Raw genomic sequence first — 16,991 nt, 5'->3', positions numbered from 1 at the left:
TCCTTCTTCTGCCTGGGAGAGCAGCTCTCACACATCCACGCTGATTTCTAGCCTGGTTTCATTCTCCTTGGAAGTCTGAAAACAATTCTCTCGTGCAGCGAAGAAAAAGGGACCAATCTAGAGGCAGAGATAAATCATCCCACCTTTGCTAGGCAACAAGGCTACCTCTCTGTCCTGATGATGGGGTTTCTGCTCCAAGTCAGGTAGAGGAAAGAGTGGTTGTGGTGCCTGCAATCTCCATATAGCTGTAAACAGGCAGTTTTCATTGAAGCCTGTTCTCCAGCTCCACTGGGAAAAGTCTGATGTGTGATAGAGAGGAAAGACGTCAGCAGAAGGGGCTGGGCCTTGCTAGCTAACTCACAGAAAGTGCATCCAAAATGTTTGATCAACTCTCTAGCAATATTTCTGAGGGCTACCTTGCTAATTTACTCGAGAGGCTGATTTTTGCTGTCTTAAGGCAAAGATATCAGTTGCCAGAAAGTGCTGGCCTGAGAATCCCTGTCGTGGTAGCATTATACATACAATAGCACTATAGTAAAAATAAAGCCTGTGTGTAAGTCAGGCAAAACCTGGCAATCCTTCAGAGGCTGGGGAACAAACACATGCAAGAATTAAGCACTGTCCCACTTCTCACCAGGTTCCCCTCAAAGTGCAGGGTCTGAACCTTTTGGGGCCACTTTCTGTAGCATCAATGCAGAGCAGCAGTTCTATTTTAAAAGACAGCAGAAAATCCTATCAAACAAGACACACTGGCATATATGCTGCTTCCTCTGGAGAGGCTGAGAGAGCAAACAACATATGCTTGGTATTAGTCACACTGCTTACTACACCGGTGTCAGGCAGTGGGCTGGTGAGCAGAGTAGAAGAACCTACATGAATAGACCTGAAGGGCTACACATCCGTCTCAGTTCTCTCTGGAGGTGATGGAGTGATTAACTTTCCCTGACTCATTTATTTTTGTGTTATTTCTCAAGCTGCCCAACTTGAGGAAGAGAATAAATTCCATCCTTTGATGTGTTTCCTGTGACATGTACAACTGTTTCCCAAATACTTCACAAGGAGTACCTAGTGGACCAGAAGATTATTACAATGCTGGGTCACTATATATCTGGTCCAGAGTGGAACTAGCAAGCAAGAAGCAAAATATTCCTTATAAGGCTCTGGAAAAAATACCCAGTTCTACTGGGAGTTTCTTTGTCTTTCTGTTTTGGAATAGAGTCGATGCCTCTGGATCAGGAAAAAAATGAACTATGTACACAGAAATGTTTAGAAATCCAGTTTTTATGATCTTTCTGCAGCTCAGGTTTTGCCATGGATTCATTTTTTTTTTTTAATGTTTCTCATCTTACTCTTTCTCATCTTACTCAGCCTTTGTTCCATTATAGATGACATGTTCACCTGCCTGGCACAAAGCTTTCCTCACACATCTGACTCTCATTTTAATTGTTAGAGATTCCTCTTTAACACTGCAACATCCTTATGTCATCTTGCCTTCTCCTCACCCTGCCAGGCTAGTCAGACACGCATCTTGCCCCCTACTTCCAACCCTCCCAACGACCCATCAAGAACCACTATAGACTCCTTAAGCAAAGACAATCCCCCAATACTCTGCCAAGCCCATGGAAACTGGCCTTTCAGCTCAGCCCACAAAAGCAAAGCCTTGAGCTTTGTCTTCTGCCTATACAAGAACATGAAAGTGGCCACACCATGCTGGACCACCATCAAATCTCTTGCTGTGCTTAGTAGTGGGAAGAACATCACACAGAGGAGATTGAGAAATCTGGCTAAATGCTTCCTTTACTTCTTGCTCTTTGTGGCTCAGGAGCTTTCAAAGCCTTGAGTAGCATCCTTGTGCTTATCTCTGTTGCTCTGAAATTTCTCTGCCAAAGTTCAACTGTTGCGACAATTTGCTGACCTACCTAAGAACTACTTCATTCAGCCCATAGTTGAACAGGCAACATTGTAATCATACGGCCATGAGGTCTTATCTTGAATTTGAAGAATGTACCATATTGTCACAGACTTCCACAACCACTAAAGAGCAGCAGAAGAGAGTCTGAAAGAGGACAAAAAGGATGAATACATGGTTTAGATGCCTTTGGTTTCCTCCACAGAACGGGATCTTCCCCAAGGTGCTCATGAAATCTAACACAGCTAGATGAGAGGCCCCTGAGATTTGGAAACCACATGAAAAGGAAGAAGGTGTTGTTAAAGGTGGAATACATTGATGGAGATTTGGAATGGAGAAGGCATTCAGTCCATCCATGAGATGCAATCTTCCTGTGTTTTCTACAAGCTGTTCTGAGAATTATATATAACAGAATGGTTTTACAGAATGGTCTGGGTTGGAAGGGACCTTCAAAGACCATCTTGTATAGAATAAGCTGTGGAAGAAAGGCCACATTAAAATCTCTCTGCAAGGCAATAATCTAACAGTGTACCTCTCCAAGATGTTTTCTAGCTGCTCATACCTGAAGATTAAGTTTTACTTGCCAAAAATTGTATATACTGTGAAAAGTAAGATGTACAGAATCATCATCAGATATCATATATTAATGATCATAGCCAGACAGCAGCCTTTTCCTGCTCTTGCTAGGAAAACAAAACAGCTGTTGATAAACATTGAATATTAGCAGTATGTGAGCTTCTACAAGCGACAGGCCAAAGATTGTGGACTTTTTTGTGTGCACTGATGCATGTAACTGGTACAGATACATAATTTAACTGTATCTTTGGCACATACAGTCACTGCATCTATCTGCCATGGTTGCTTATTCTTAACACATCCTGTTCTAAAAAAAAATGGACCATAAATTTATTTCAAAGCCAGATTTACACTTGCTGGTTTTAACACCCAGTAATAAAATTGCTTCTTTTTCTTTAACGCAGCAGTACGTTAAAATTGGGCCAGTTCACACTGATACTGTCCAGAAGCACATAGATTTTTTTATCTGTCAGATCTGCCATTGGAAAGAGACTTGCCAAGGCAGAAAGACAAAAGCCTGCTTTTGCAAGCTTTACTTTATGGGCAGGTTCAGGCCTGACAGCATATTTTACAGTCACTCTATCCACATCGTTTATCTAGATTCTGATACATGTATAAGAATGACAAAAGCATATACTGTCTTTCGGCTCCTGATACTTCAGACATGAATATTCCATCGTGACAAAATATAAGACGCTGGACAACCTTTGATGCCTATAGATTCTTTGTTCCTGCTGTGAGCTTATCCACTGATATTTTGGAACTTTCTGTCCATTTACTATATGAAAAAGGCTTTCTCTGAATGAAGAATTCGTAGTACAGTTCACATGGAGAATTACAAAAGCTTTTGTATTGTCTAGCTGTAGTTCATGCCTTACCAGAAAGAAGCTCTTTAATGCAATTGCCAGCCACCTGAATAAGCAGGTCAGGGATTTGCAACTTTTATTCTGGCATTAGAAGACACAAAGTCCCAGAATCCCTCACTATCACAAGGAAAAGCTGACATACATCTGAATGAAGGATGGTTGCAAACTACTTTCCCTGACTCAGACCACTCTGTCAGGGGCTAGTATTTGTCAAAAAGATCTCTGATTCTCACTGAGGCGTTTCACCAAGCAGAAGTGTGAGTTAAGAGTGGGAAATGGGAAAGGGATTTTTTGCAGGGAAATCCTTGTAACAGTCAGATTTATCCTGAAGGTGTAAGATTATGTTTTCACTTGTCTTGACTTGTTATGAGATTCTGAGATTCTCTGCTACAGAATTGGGACACTTTGAACAGGCTGATGGTCTAAAATAGCTTACTGGATCATAGCAAGGGGTTTACATCACCCAATTTTTGGCACTGAAATAGTCAATTAATGACAGAAGACCACAAATAGCTCTCATGCATTTCTTTAACAAGAAACGAACCATGGTGAAAACAAAAGTGAGGGCAAAAGGCTTGTGGTTACAGTGACTGCATCTATCTCTTTATGCTTTTATATGCTGTTGCCTCAGGTTGTAAATACTTTAAGAAAGTGATTTTGTCTTCTTCCAGGTGCTGAAGTACTCCTCCACCAGATGGTGAAGTATTATAGACCACTGAAATAATCTTTTGCAGTGCTTTAAGATGAAGCAGTTGTCTCTACATATTTATATGCAAAAACAAATGAAGAAAAAGAAGAAAGATTTGTGAGAGGAGTCTGGGCTTGGCCTCTCCATCACTGTCACTGAAACAGACCTGTAGATATAAATCAAGTGAATGAAGTAATTATGAGAAGAAAAAAATAATAGTTTTCTAAAAGGGAGATATACAATGATCAGCCTTAAGAAACTAAGCTTGAAGCTGTGGTACTTCAGCTGGTGTTAATGGATATAGAGCTTTCAAAACCTCCAGGCTTACATGAGTACCTGCCAGCTGTGTGTGTGTAGACTTTGCCTGATTATAAGGATTTAGCATGCAAAAGGGTACAGCTAGTTGCATGTGTGCAGTGTAAGCCTCATGGTAAATGATTCTGTACTAGGATGCTACACTGTCCTGAGACCAAGATCTGTGGGATTCACGAGATCTGTGGACAAAATCTGGCTGTGTAGCTCTTTCAGGAGGCTGCCACGTACGCCCTGTCACCAGCAACCACTGAAACCCTGGCTGCAGTACAGCTCTTGCATCCCTTATGGCAACATTGGATGAATACTCCCAGAGGGTGAGAGACTCAACACTAGGAAGCAGGGAGAAGGAGCCAAAAATCACAAGTGGTCATGAAGGGTAGCATGATCCACAAAAGGGTAAGAGGAAAACATTGGGCAGGAATAGGAAGGGTCTGTAACATGTGAATTGGGCGTTGGTGTGACTGCTGTAGAACAAAGCTGCACCCTGCTCTGCTGGGCAGAGCACCAGCTCGATGGGCAAACTAGAGGAGTTCAGGGAAGAGCCACATGAATAAATAAAGGGCTGGAGGGCAGTGGATCAGAGTGTGAATCAAGGAAGTCAGTCTGTTCATCAATGAAAAGGCTAAAGGGTGAATTGGTCAAAATTCTTATGTACCCAGCTGGCAAATAAACCTTTGGTAACAGAGGTCCTCTTCCTTCAAGCAAACAACGCATTGCCAGGAGCTAATGGGTAGAAGCTGATGCCAGACAAACTCAGAGTAGAAACATTTTGCAGATTTCCAACAATGGGCATAATTTCAGTAGGAAAGTTCTCCATCATGGGCAGCTGTGAAATCAAGACTAGTGTTGTGCAGATTGGTTTTATGTGACCTATTTTCATTCCGTTACAAGTTAACCTGATGGTTAACCATTAATGACATGACCGATGTGCTGTCCTCTGTTGTTTCATGTTTACATAGGGTCTGCTTGGGGTGTTATCAGAGTATTAATGCTTTAGAAAGTTACATCACACCACAAAAGCAGCAGAAAAAACAATGTCTGTGCTTCACCAGGTGAACTGCTTTATTGTGAAGTCTTAGCACCTCAGTAATGGAGACTCTGAAAGGAAATGCCAGCCTCAGCTCAGGAAAGACATGGGTGAAAGAAAGAAAAACAAATCACTGCCAATGTAACTGAAAGGAAAGTGTTGTTCAGTAAAGTTGTGAGTGCAAGGTTAAATACATTCCCAATTAGCAGGTGAAGATAAACAAACGTTTTCCTAAATGGGGAGAGTTTCTTGCTGAGAGCAGATGAACAACCCAGATATTCTGCCATCCAATTCTGCTAACTTGCTGTTGAAAACCCAGGAAAACAGGGTGCCTTTTGTGCCTGACTATCTCAATTTCATCTGAGAATTGGCTCTAGCTGGCTGGTGAAGCAGAGATTATTTTTGCACAGGTAGTTCCACTGCAAGTGTATGTTTACTTATTTTCTACTAGAATTTTTTATAATCACAGTAGATTTGAGAAGCCTCAAAACCTTTTGAAGTGTCAAACACCAAATTATACATTGTGTATTTGCAATAAAATGCTGCCTCCTAGAGGTGACAATGTTAATCTTACAGTTTCTTTTATGAGTTGCTAGAGCTTCGATTTTTTCACAATGCCACTAACGTAAAGGATACTTTGCAGATAAATGCATTGGGATCTCATACTTGTAGTTAAAATTAGATCTCTAGGTATGTTAAGGCTGAAAAGCCAGGAATTTCAAAAATTATCATTGCCTATTGAGCCTTAGTTCATGTCAGCCTTGCCTTCAAATCTTTAAGTACATGATGGCAAGCCATTTTATTTCCAAATGAACTCTGAATAGTTTGCTGATAAGACGCACTCTTTTTGGGAATGAATCAGGGTTATGTACTGAAAGCAGCTGTTTTTTTATGTGTGTCCCCATTCTATGAAGGAGTAGATAAAGAAAAATAAGATTCTAGATTGCTGGCTGATCTTATGGTTTAAATAGCTGGAAATACACACAATAATTACATGTTTCTTTCTCATTTTCTGTACACTCAACCTAGTACCTTGTGATCTGAATTGCACAAGAGCTGGGTGCTCACTTCTGCAGCAAAATTCCAAGGGTGCCACAGGATCCATGCTGGAGCATGTACAGCATGGTGCAATATTAAGCATTCTGAAAGAAATACCCTACAACAGATCTTTAGGATGTAGCATTTTGGGAGAAAGCCCAAGAAGGCAAAAAGTCCTTCTGAATTTGTAGCAGGGTTTGCGGGCTGTGTCTTCCACCTTGCTGTGTTCCTCATCCCACTGCCTCTCAGACCGCACATACCACTGTCACTTCAGGAGAAGCTTTCAGAGAAAAAAAGAGGACACTCATTAAAAAAGCTGTCATATTTTGCATTGCAGTGCAAGAAGCAAACTAGCAACATAATGGCCAATGCATCACCTGCTTTTATGTGAGTTAATTCTGTTTTCGGAGCAGATTGCCATTCCCTTAAATGTTATGTGCAATTCTTGACTCTCCATTCTGGAAAAGGTTGTCACCAAACTGAAAAATGTTCATAGATGGATCAGAAAGGATGATCAAAGGTGAGGAACAGCTTCTGCACAAGGAACAAATGATGAGCAAGCTACAACTCCTCAGCCTGGAAAAGAGATGCTGCAAGGGGAGAAGAAAGAAGTCTCTGAAATCCTGAGTTTACTGGGGAAACTGGCTAGGGATCAACTTCCCAATTCCAGTATATGAACTACAGGGAAGATTCAAACAGGACTCATGCTCAAAACAAAGGGGAAGTATCATATATGTTTTCCCTGTTCTTATGTGCTTTTCTAGGCAGCCAGTTTTGGCTCCTATCAGAGAGAGGACACAGGGTCAGAGAGGTCTAAAATCAAGACAATTAAATTAAACAGTATTCCCTGAAAATAAAACAAACAGTTTCAGAACAAATATGAGGCCTTGGTACTTATTTTTAAAATGTTCTTTAAGCTCCAATGATTGTTTGCTGCTACCCTTATCTACAGTCATGCTGAATAAAGCTATAGCTAAATGGAAAGTTAAATGTATTCACGAGGTGTTAATGTCTACATCTTATTTGCAGTCTCTCAGAGAAAGCAAAAGTAACTACAAATAGCGCTATGCTCTGGTCTAATCCTGGGTGTCTATTCTAGCAGGCATCACATACTGTACAACTTTTTTTCCAGCATCTTTTAGGTAAGAGCCCTGAGAAGATTCAACATCTTTTTCTGGAAATGTTATTTTGAGTCACTGACTCATGTAAAGTAGCAGTTTGGCAGCAGCTGTTGGCCTCTTCTTTTCTTCCACATTTCCTTTGAGCCTCAGTCAGAGTATTCCATCCCTCAGCCAAAGAGGCACAGGTAGGAAAGCACTGTAAAACAGGCTGCGAGCCGATCTGTTCTGCCTAGTTGCTCACTGTGTTCGTTGGGTCTTTTGCTAGATATCTCCATCAGCAGAAGCTGCAAGTACCTCAGCAGTGGTAATTCTTAGTGCCAAATGGTTAATCACTTTTTTTGCAGTGATTTTTGTACTGTTATTAATATAAAGAACATGACAGATTTCCCTAAGACAACATTTTTTGATCCTGTTCCTTGACCCAGAGAAAAGAGCAGAGGCAATCATTACAGATAAGAGACACAGTTTCTAGTTCCAGAGTTGAGAAGCTGAGTTTCTGTTCATGTTCACCTCTGGCGATTGCTTGTGATCCACAACATTTCATCTGGTTTTGGAGAACTTTCTATAACTCTGATATTATACGAGTTTCAGCCATCACTCCAATAAAAAGAGTTGGTGCATACAATTGTGTACCCAGACATTCCAGTTGAGAGACAGAGACATCACAAATACCCTGTACAAAAACAGCCTTTTCAGAAAACAGCCTCCAGCTGTCTGGAAAGATGCCTTCCATCAAGTTTATTGACAACGAGTTAAGTGCACAGAGTGGCATGGGTCTGTGCTTATGATATCTTCACTGCTCCACTGCTGTGAACCACCTGACCTCAATGCCTGCCTTTGAAATAGTTGAGACTGGGAACTTGTTTTGATGTCTGCACAAATATGTGCTGTTTTTAGCTTTTCAGAGATCATAGTGAGATCTGACCTCATCCTGGTGACAGTTAATTGCTACTCAGAAGCGATGTTGTCCAGTGTGTGAAATAGAGCAATAGGTCTTCCACACTTCACACTCCAGCCACACTGTTATTGGCAGCTTTGCAATCAGGCCTAACCTAAATGATCTTGAGATAGCCACCACTTCAGAATTTAGGTACTTCTGTGCTGGAAAGAACACGGGCATTGCGTGTGATTGCCCCAGAGGGCTCTACTTGCTTTGTACACAACTTCCAGTCTCCAAAGTAGTCACATGGGAAAAGCTTCCTCTAACACAAGACTGAAAAAGTTACATCCAAATTTGAAAGGAGGCCTCCCATGTGTGCTCTTTTCAGTAGCTTTAGGGAACTGTTTCTTTCATTTTCACACTTGCCCATATTATACTTCAGGGAGGACTGTCCTCTCCCCAGTAGGCTCCCTGACTTGAAGCCCCGTGTCCTCAGCTGTTCCCTACCATCTCTCAAAACTTCTGAGTAAATTGTCTTCCAGGTCCAAAACTGCAAAGTGGTTCAGAGGCTCTTCCCTGGGTAAAGCAGGGGGAAATCTGACACAGTTCTGGTGAAGAGTAAAACCCTTATCGTAAATTCCCTTACTTGACTCAGTTCTTTCCAGAGTCTCTACTGCACTGCTGTGCTTACACTGGCCAGCTCACTCTGTCCTTCTTTCCTGGACACATTTGTGACTTTTGAAACTCAGTTATATCCTTCCTCTACTTTCATAAACCTTCCTCTCTTCTTTCTCTTCTTACTTCTATCTGTTAATTTTGTAGGTCTTCTTCTCTTGCCCTCATCATATGAGAATTCACTATCTATGGAGAGACCAGAAAATTCTTTCTCTGTACCTTATCTCCACTAGATCTTTTCCTGATCCATTCCCACTGTCATGTTTCATAAATAGTTTACAGAGCCTATACCAACATCTGACTGGTCTGTCTTCTTACAGCGTGAAATCCCAAGTTCACACTGACATCCCAAGAGACTTTACATGAGCTTAAGTCTAATATAGTCATATTAGAATTCATTATTTTCCCATCCAAGTTGCCTTCACGATCCAACATCTTCTGTCACACCACTAGTTACACATCAAAGGCCCTCAAGCACATACGTCTTGGATGTCCCTAGCATGAAGTATACACATCACATGAGCAGCAGTTTGCATCTTCTTTGTCAGTGCCAGGCTCTTCTTGCTGCCTGTACAGCCTAACTCCTCTGAAGTAGCAATTACACTAAAGATGATTTGTGGCATTATCAGACAAAATTGTGTCATCAAGATTAAATCACCCCAAAGCTATGATTTAAGAAAGACTTTTTGTTCCAACAAAGTTTAAATTTTGCATTTCACCTAAATTGTGGCAAAATACATGAATCTTGTGTCAAAATTTCTGTTCAAAGTTGAGACACACTTGGTACCAGACAGTAAGAGGGAAAGGTCAGCTCCTGTCTCTAGAACAGGAACAGTTGTGTAATCTTCAGCAGTTGCATGGCAAGGTGTGTAGGAGAGACAGCTGCCTACAACTTCTTTTCCCAGTTTGGCTAGTTCTGCACAGATCAGGACACAGAAATGATGGGGCACAGAAACCACACTATGATTAGATTCAGAGGCCACTTCTTTATTTAAAACAGCAATGTAAATGGTCAAAACATCTTGAAAATCTTGGCACAGTTCTTCCAGCCACAGTGGAGTACACAGTGCCTTCTGGGTGATACTAATGGACCCTGAGAGGAAGCTCCAAAACCCCTTTTTTCTCATGTCACAGACAGAAAAAAGACAAGGCAAAAAGACACCAGTCTACAAAATGTGGTGCCACATCCATACACCTTACAATACTGTACTCTGCAGCAACGCCCAAGTAGTCTAGGTGAGAAGGCCCTCAGATGGACTCTCTTCACCCAAAGCTGGAAAATTTGTAGCTTCATCTTCTAAACCAGGTCTCTGGCATGTCATGAGAAAGGAGAAAAACCTTTTGCCTGTGTTGCCACAGAACAGAATCACTTCCAAATTCACCAATGATCTTTGGCAAAATCAGAAATTAAACTATTAGAGCAATCATAAATCTAAATGAGGCTACAGCTACCAGGAAATAGTGCCAGCCCTTTCTCATGCTGCATTACCAGCACATGGGAGCCTGTCACCACTGCCTCTGTCCGGTGGCACTGCTGATGGGTAGGACAAGGTGCAGAACCTGGACCTCAGGACTAGGCCTTTCCCATGCCCTGCAACATAAGGAAAGGTGTGGGGCAAGGAAGGCAGATGAGAAGAAGCTACTCCGAAGGTGAAGGAAGGTGAACTTCAGTTCACCAACACTTCAGTGTCTCATTTTCTCCCCAGCTTTTCTGTCACTTCCATCCAGACCTGGCCAGGTGAGAACATTTAGACATAAGTTGGGGGCTGTGAACCCAGACAGTTATTCAGTATAAGGATCAGCCTGGTGTTCCCCCCACCTCTCCAGTTTTACTTAACAGAGGGACATGCAGTGATTGTATGGGCTCCAAATGTACTCAGACCTTCATTCCCAGCTGCAGATCCTTCCACCAGGAAGAAGAGCTGCAATTCCTTGGCAGTTTCAATACCATAGGGCAGGAGAAGCCCTGGAGAGAGGTGAGGGAGTCCTTTTACCACCAGCAGGAACCTGGGCTGAGAACAGAAGAGTTGCCTGGGGGAAACGACCCATTCTGATGTGATCTGAGGGGAAATGCACTCAAAGTGACAGTGCCCATCTATCAGTCTGGAGGAACACCATTGCTTCCCTTTTCCTAGGCTTGGTTTGTTACCCTTAGCAAGTGGCTGATAGCAAAGATGTATGTGTAAGCAGCAGTGTGAGAGGAATTTAAGTGAAAATGCTGCTTAATGAAAGGCTACTCTAAATCACCCCAGGCTATCAGTCAAGCCATCTGCTACAGTAACTATACACCGGAGTATGGAAAAGATATTTTTGTACCATAACAGCTCATAATTTGGGCTGACCACCTTCACTAACAGCAAAGAGAATCCCCACGAGTTTCAGTGTTTTAATTAAGTACACCCTTCAGCAGAGGTGCATGTGGTCCTGGTCCTGTAAGCAGCAGTAAGCCATCAAGACTGATGCCCAGTTAGTTGCATGATTAGGCAAAAAATGAAAAAGTTTTCCTGGATAGTTCAGTTAATTGGGTAAAAAGGTTGATTTAATAATTTGTTCCATGTTGTTTTTTCTTTTTCTGTTTGCATTTTACTTTTGTTTAACTATGCCACCACATAAGCCAGCACCTTAACGGTGTAATGTTTCTTCATCAGACCTCAAGATACCAGAATTGCAATGGTCTGAGGGTAGAGCCATAATTCATCTAATGGCAAGCCACAGAGAGTGGCTCTCTGGCCCTCATAAATTCTTGGAGAGACGAACTCTGGCATTCTCTTCTCATTTTTGTGATGGTCCAAAATCAGTAACACATGGGCCTCTCTCTTCTACATCAGAAAAGATTATCAGAACAAAGAAAGTGATAAGTACTCCACCCTTCTCTCCTTCACAGAAGCCAACCACGTTGAATATTCCACATCAGCCACTTCTTCAGTTTCCTACAAAAAGTTTTCTTATTTAAAGGAGGAATACAAATACACTCACAGATCCTGTTTATGACATTTCTTATCAGAGATAGAAAACAGATACATATGTAAAGCATGGGAGCAGACCTCTAAGTAAAAGCTTTGTCAGAATGCCTTGACCCTGATTTGTTGCCGAACTCACACTGTATCATTTGCAGATCCAAAACAGAACCATGCCTGTAAGAAATCAGAGCTGCAATTCAGTCCTTCCAGTACAAATAAATGGTTTTCCTGCATACAAGCCTGTGAACTGAGAGCCAAAACTGAGTCCACTGAGAAGGATGGAAACTGCAGCCAAGACAAATGTGAAGCTAAAGGCTAGACTTGAAAGCCCTCAGGTTAAAGTTTGTCTGTGCACATCTTTATCAGCTAATTATATAAGTCTAAAATAAATTAAATACAAAAACATAGGTAGGCTTTTCTCTCCAGCAGAAGATCTCAAGGCAGCCTCCCTAATTTATTTCAACTGCAAGTTCTCTAAGGAGAGGGCCTGCTTGATGTGTTCATTGAAAAACAGTGAGAACACCGGTAGGTGCTTGAAAAATGGTAATCGTAGGTAATTTGCCAATGTCCTTTTAATGTCTTCAGTAACTAATGGCAGAGTCACTGCAGATGAGTGGAAAAGAGAAGCCCCTTGGAAGCTTTTTCTTTAATGTATTAACAGCTGTAAGCCAAGGGTAATGTAGCCACAGCTCCCCTGGGAAGCATCATGGAGAGATCAGTCATGGTTTGGGTAGCAGCCATCCTCTGTTCTCTATTAGGTCCCCTCTTCACCAAGGGAATGATGGAGGCACTGAGCTGGCATCCCATCTCCTCTGGGATCCTTCCAGACCCCATGGTGGACAGTCCTGCAATACCTGGGTGACCTGGAGCAAATCAGTAGGGGAGGGGGGGTGTCTAAGAGTGCATGCATGAGTGAATGTGTGTACACATTCAGCTCCTCCTGCTGTGAAATACAGAAAATTTTATTTCCTTTCCAGATGGGAGTGCTGGAAGTGTAAATCCATAATGATTTATGGAACGTTTGTACATGCTGATAGGAAGAGCCCTAGCACAGCACAACAAAAGAGGCAATCCTCTGCTTTTTGAGGAACAGGCAGCTCTCAGAAACTGAAAGAGGATGAAGCTGAGTTTCCCATGACAGATCTCCAGCGAGACCTGGACAGGCTGGAGAGTCGAGCAGGGAAAAATTTAATGAAATATAACAAGGGAAAGTGTAGAGTCTTACATCTGGGTAGGAACAACCCCAGGTTCTAGTATAGGTTGGGGAATGACCTGTTAGAGAGCAGTGTAGGGGAAAGGGACCTGAGGGTCCTGGTGGACAGCAGGATGACCATGAGCCAGCACTGTGCCCTTGTGGCCAGAAGGCCAATGGTACCCTGGGGTGTATTAGAAGGGGGGTGGTCAGCAGGTCGAGAGAGGTTCTTCTTCCCCTCTACTCTGCCCTGGTGAGACCTCACCTGGAATATTGTGTCCAGTTCTGGGCCCCTCAGTTCAAGAAGGATAGGGAACTGCTGGAGAGAGTCCAGCGCAGGGCAACAAAGATGATTAAGGGAGTGGAGCATCTCCCTTATGAGGAAAGGCTGAGGGAGATGGGTCTCTTTAGCTTGGAGAAGAGGAGACTGAGGGGTGACCTTATTAATGTTTATAAATATGTAAAGGGTGAGTGTCATGAGGATGGAGCCAGGCTCTTCTCGGTGACAAACAGTGGTAGGACAAAGGGTAATGGGTTCAAACTGGAACACAAGATGTTCCACTTAAATTTGAGAAGAACCTTCCTCTCAGTGAGGTGACAGAGCACTGGAACAGGCTGCTCAGGGGGTTGTGGAGCCTCCATTTCTGGAGATGTTCAAAACCCGCCTGGACACATTCCTGTGTAGCCTCATCTAGGTGTTCCTGCTCTGGCAGGGGGATTGGACTAGATGATCTTTGGAGGTCCCTTCCAATCCCTAACATTCTGTGATTCTGTGGTTCTGTGGTGACCTGATTGAATCTTGAGTTGTAGTTGTGGATTTTTAAATGTGAATTATTTCCTTTGTAAAAGCTAAACGGGAGCAATGAGAGGCAACAGGGGTGCTTAGTCCAGGCCAAGGCTGTGCTGTGCAAACCATCCCAAGGACTCTTTTCCAGCACAAGGCAGAAAAGCGCCACCTTCCCTCCCTTCTTCCCCGCCCGCTGCAGCTCTGCCAGTGCTCTGCCAGCTTTCCATGAAGCAAACCTGCTAGTCTGGTGGCCCTGTTGTCCCCAGCTCCATGGCGTCACCTCCATCCCACTCAGTAGGGTGGCAGGACCTGCTGGTCCCATCCAGACCCCATGCCCCCAGGCCAGACCGTGCCCCCCGGTCTGTCTGCCTGAGACCCGATGGGTTTTGCTGATGTGCAACAGCACAACAGACAATGAGCAAACCAAACTTGCAGGCTGCCCTGAGATATATCAGTTATAGTGGTGAAACCTGTCAAAGATCTATGGTTTCTTCTTTGGAGGCAAATGGTAAGCGACTTCAGGAGCAACAAGCAGATTCCTTTTTATTTAATAAAGTTTATTACCAACCCATTTTCCCAATGTCCATAGATAGTCACTATTATCTGTCTGGATAGCAGCTCTCTTAAAACAGGACAGGTACTGCAAAGGCCATGCTTTGATTTTCCCCAGAGTACTTTTCTGTGGATCCAGATAACATCAGAAGCAGCCAGGGAAGGTGTTCGAACTCACCTGCTCAGGAGGCATAAGAGCAACTACAAATTAGGAGGAAGCAAAGCCATACACGATCCTGGTAAATGGGTGTAATTCATGGAGAGTCTCACATTGCACAGAGAATCTGCATTCAGACAAACAGAGTAAGACTGAAACCATCTTCTTGAGACTCCATTTGAAATACTCAAAAATCCTTGAGAGAAGACAGTCAGGAAGCCAGTGAGTGAAACACAACCAAAAGTATTGAGATAGGCAGTACAGACACCCTTTCTGATGATGTGCAAAGGAAAAACAAAGTCAGTGAAATGAAGCTAACTGATGGTGATGAGAGGGTATAGGAGCATATTTGTTTCAGGGTGAGAGACAATGTCTAGAATTACCAATGGACTCTCTACCAGGCAGTTTTGTGTACCGCAAAAGCAGAGAAGTGATGCCTTTCACTTACAGCGTGCACAGTCAGCTCCCACGCACTCATCAGAGAAGCAGACATGAGATGATGTTTTGAAGCCCATAGTTAAATCACCAAAAAAGTGTTCACAAAGGTGACTTCCATGGCACAGTTAATGTCACCAAAAGCCACTCGTCAATAAGAGGAGACCCTTTCTCACAGAAGATGGAAGCAAGCAGGGGATCTGGATGGCATTGCACAATCTGTCGCAAGGAGATGCGGAGAGAAGACCTCTCCAGTGCTTTACGTGTGCAGCTGGGGCAGCACCATGTGATGGCATATCTCTCTTCAGAGGGCAGAGACCAAAGATAACCCCAGGCACTGCTCCAACATCCCTCACCTTACCCCATCACACGGATTCCTTTGCAATCAGCATAACATTATTCTGCAGGCTGGAAACATCATGTAAAACCTTTGATCCGTCCATTCTTCACCTAAGGGCAGCAGACAAATCAGATGGCTTCTTCTGATAAAAGAAAGGAATTTGTTGCGGGTTTTTTTGTGGTTTGTTTTGGTTTTTTTTTTTCCTTTTCAAGACAATCAGAAGTTCATTACTAGAATTGTCCAAATTAAAGTTCCAGTTTCATCACCTCCATTCCGCTCCCTCAGCTCAAATAATAATTGGATCATATGTCACTACAGTTGTTAGTTTAACTGGTAAATTATGTTCCACTAAATTTGGCCTTGAAATCTGATTTCAAAATGAAAATGAATTTTGTTTCAACATTTATTTTAAAAGTTTCAATGTTTTGTTGTTGTTTGGTTGTTGTTGTTTTGTTAATTGCATATTTTTCGTAAAGAACAATCCATCACAAAAAGAAATTCTTTATTTTTCCTCTTCTTCTGATGACAGACTGAAAATCAATGTTTCTAGGTTTGCTCTTTGAAGTGACTGATCAATAGAAAGCCAATGTTCATCACTTAGATTTGAGTTCTCTCACAGAAACACTTCCAGAGCTTGGGCTATTGCTGGAGCTATTCATTGATATGAGCCCATAGCTGAGCTGAAAAGAGAATTTCTCTTCCAAATAAAAGTGAGCCAAATGCAAAAATGCCCCACAAAGCAACATCCCTGAGAAATGATATTGATCAGTTCTGTCTAACAAATTTATTCCTGGTTCAAACTTGTCATTAACCCCAGACCGTAAGTGTAATTGTGTGGAGTTTATGTAACGCCAATCCACAGCAATTTTATTTCTGTGTTGTGGATCATACCATTACTTCAAGGGTTGGTTTTGGTAAAGCCAGATGATTTTAAACCTTTAAGATTTTTTAATATCATACCATGGTGGCTACCACATGGTTTCCATAAGCTGTATACATATATATAAAAATCAACCTAATTGTGTCTTTTTTTTTTTTTTTTATTTCCTGGAGTTATTTTTCCTGTATTTTACTACACAGCAATTAGTAGCTAGTAGTTATAGAAGTTAGCGGTTTGCCATCATAGACACTTCATTTCTTTCTTGTAACTAGGTCTTGATGGCTTGCATTACATTTTTGGAGCTGTTTACAATGAAACACTCCAAGAGAATAATAATTGTATAACACATATGCTTCAATGACACACAATTGAGCAAACTCTGAAAAATGTCTACAGAAGTGTTGTAACTTTTATACATCTGCTGTTTTGATTTCAGCTATGTATACTTTACAGTGAACTTGCGTATGTAACAGAAGAAAAAACACATACTTTCATTGGTATGTCTGTAAAGTCTTTTCTTGGTCAAATCAGAGTATGTATGTCCTCCAGAGCAACTCTTAAGTTTTGTAGTGGTCTTTCAGAAGCAGTGCTCT

Source organism: Streptopelia decaocto (assembly GCF_964273445.1).
Source record: "Streptopelia decaocto genome assembly, chromosome: 7".
In the NCBI taxonomy this organism is placed as follows: Eukaryota; Metazoa; Chordata; class Aves; order Columbiformes; family Columbidae; genus Streptopelia; species Streptopelia decaocto.
This window is presented reverse-complemented; position numbering follows the sequence as displayed.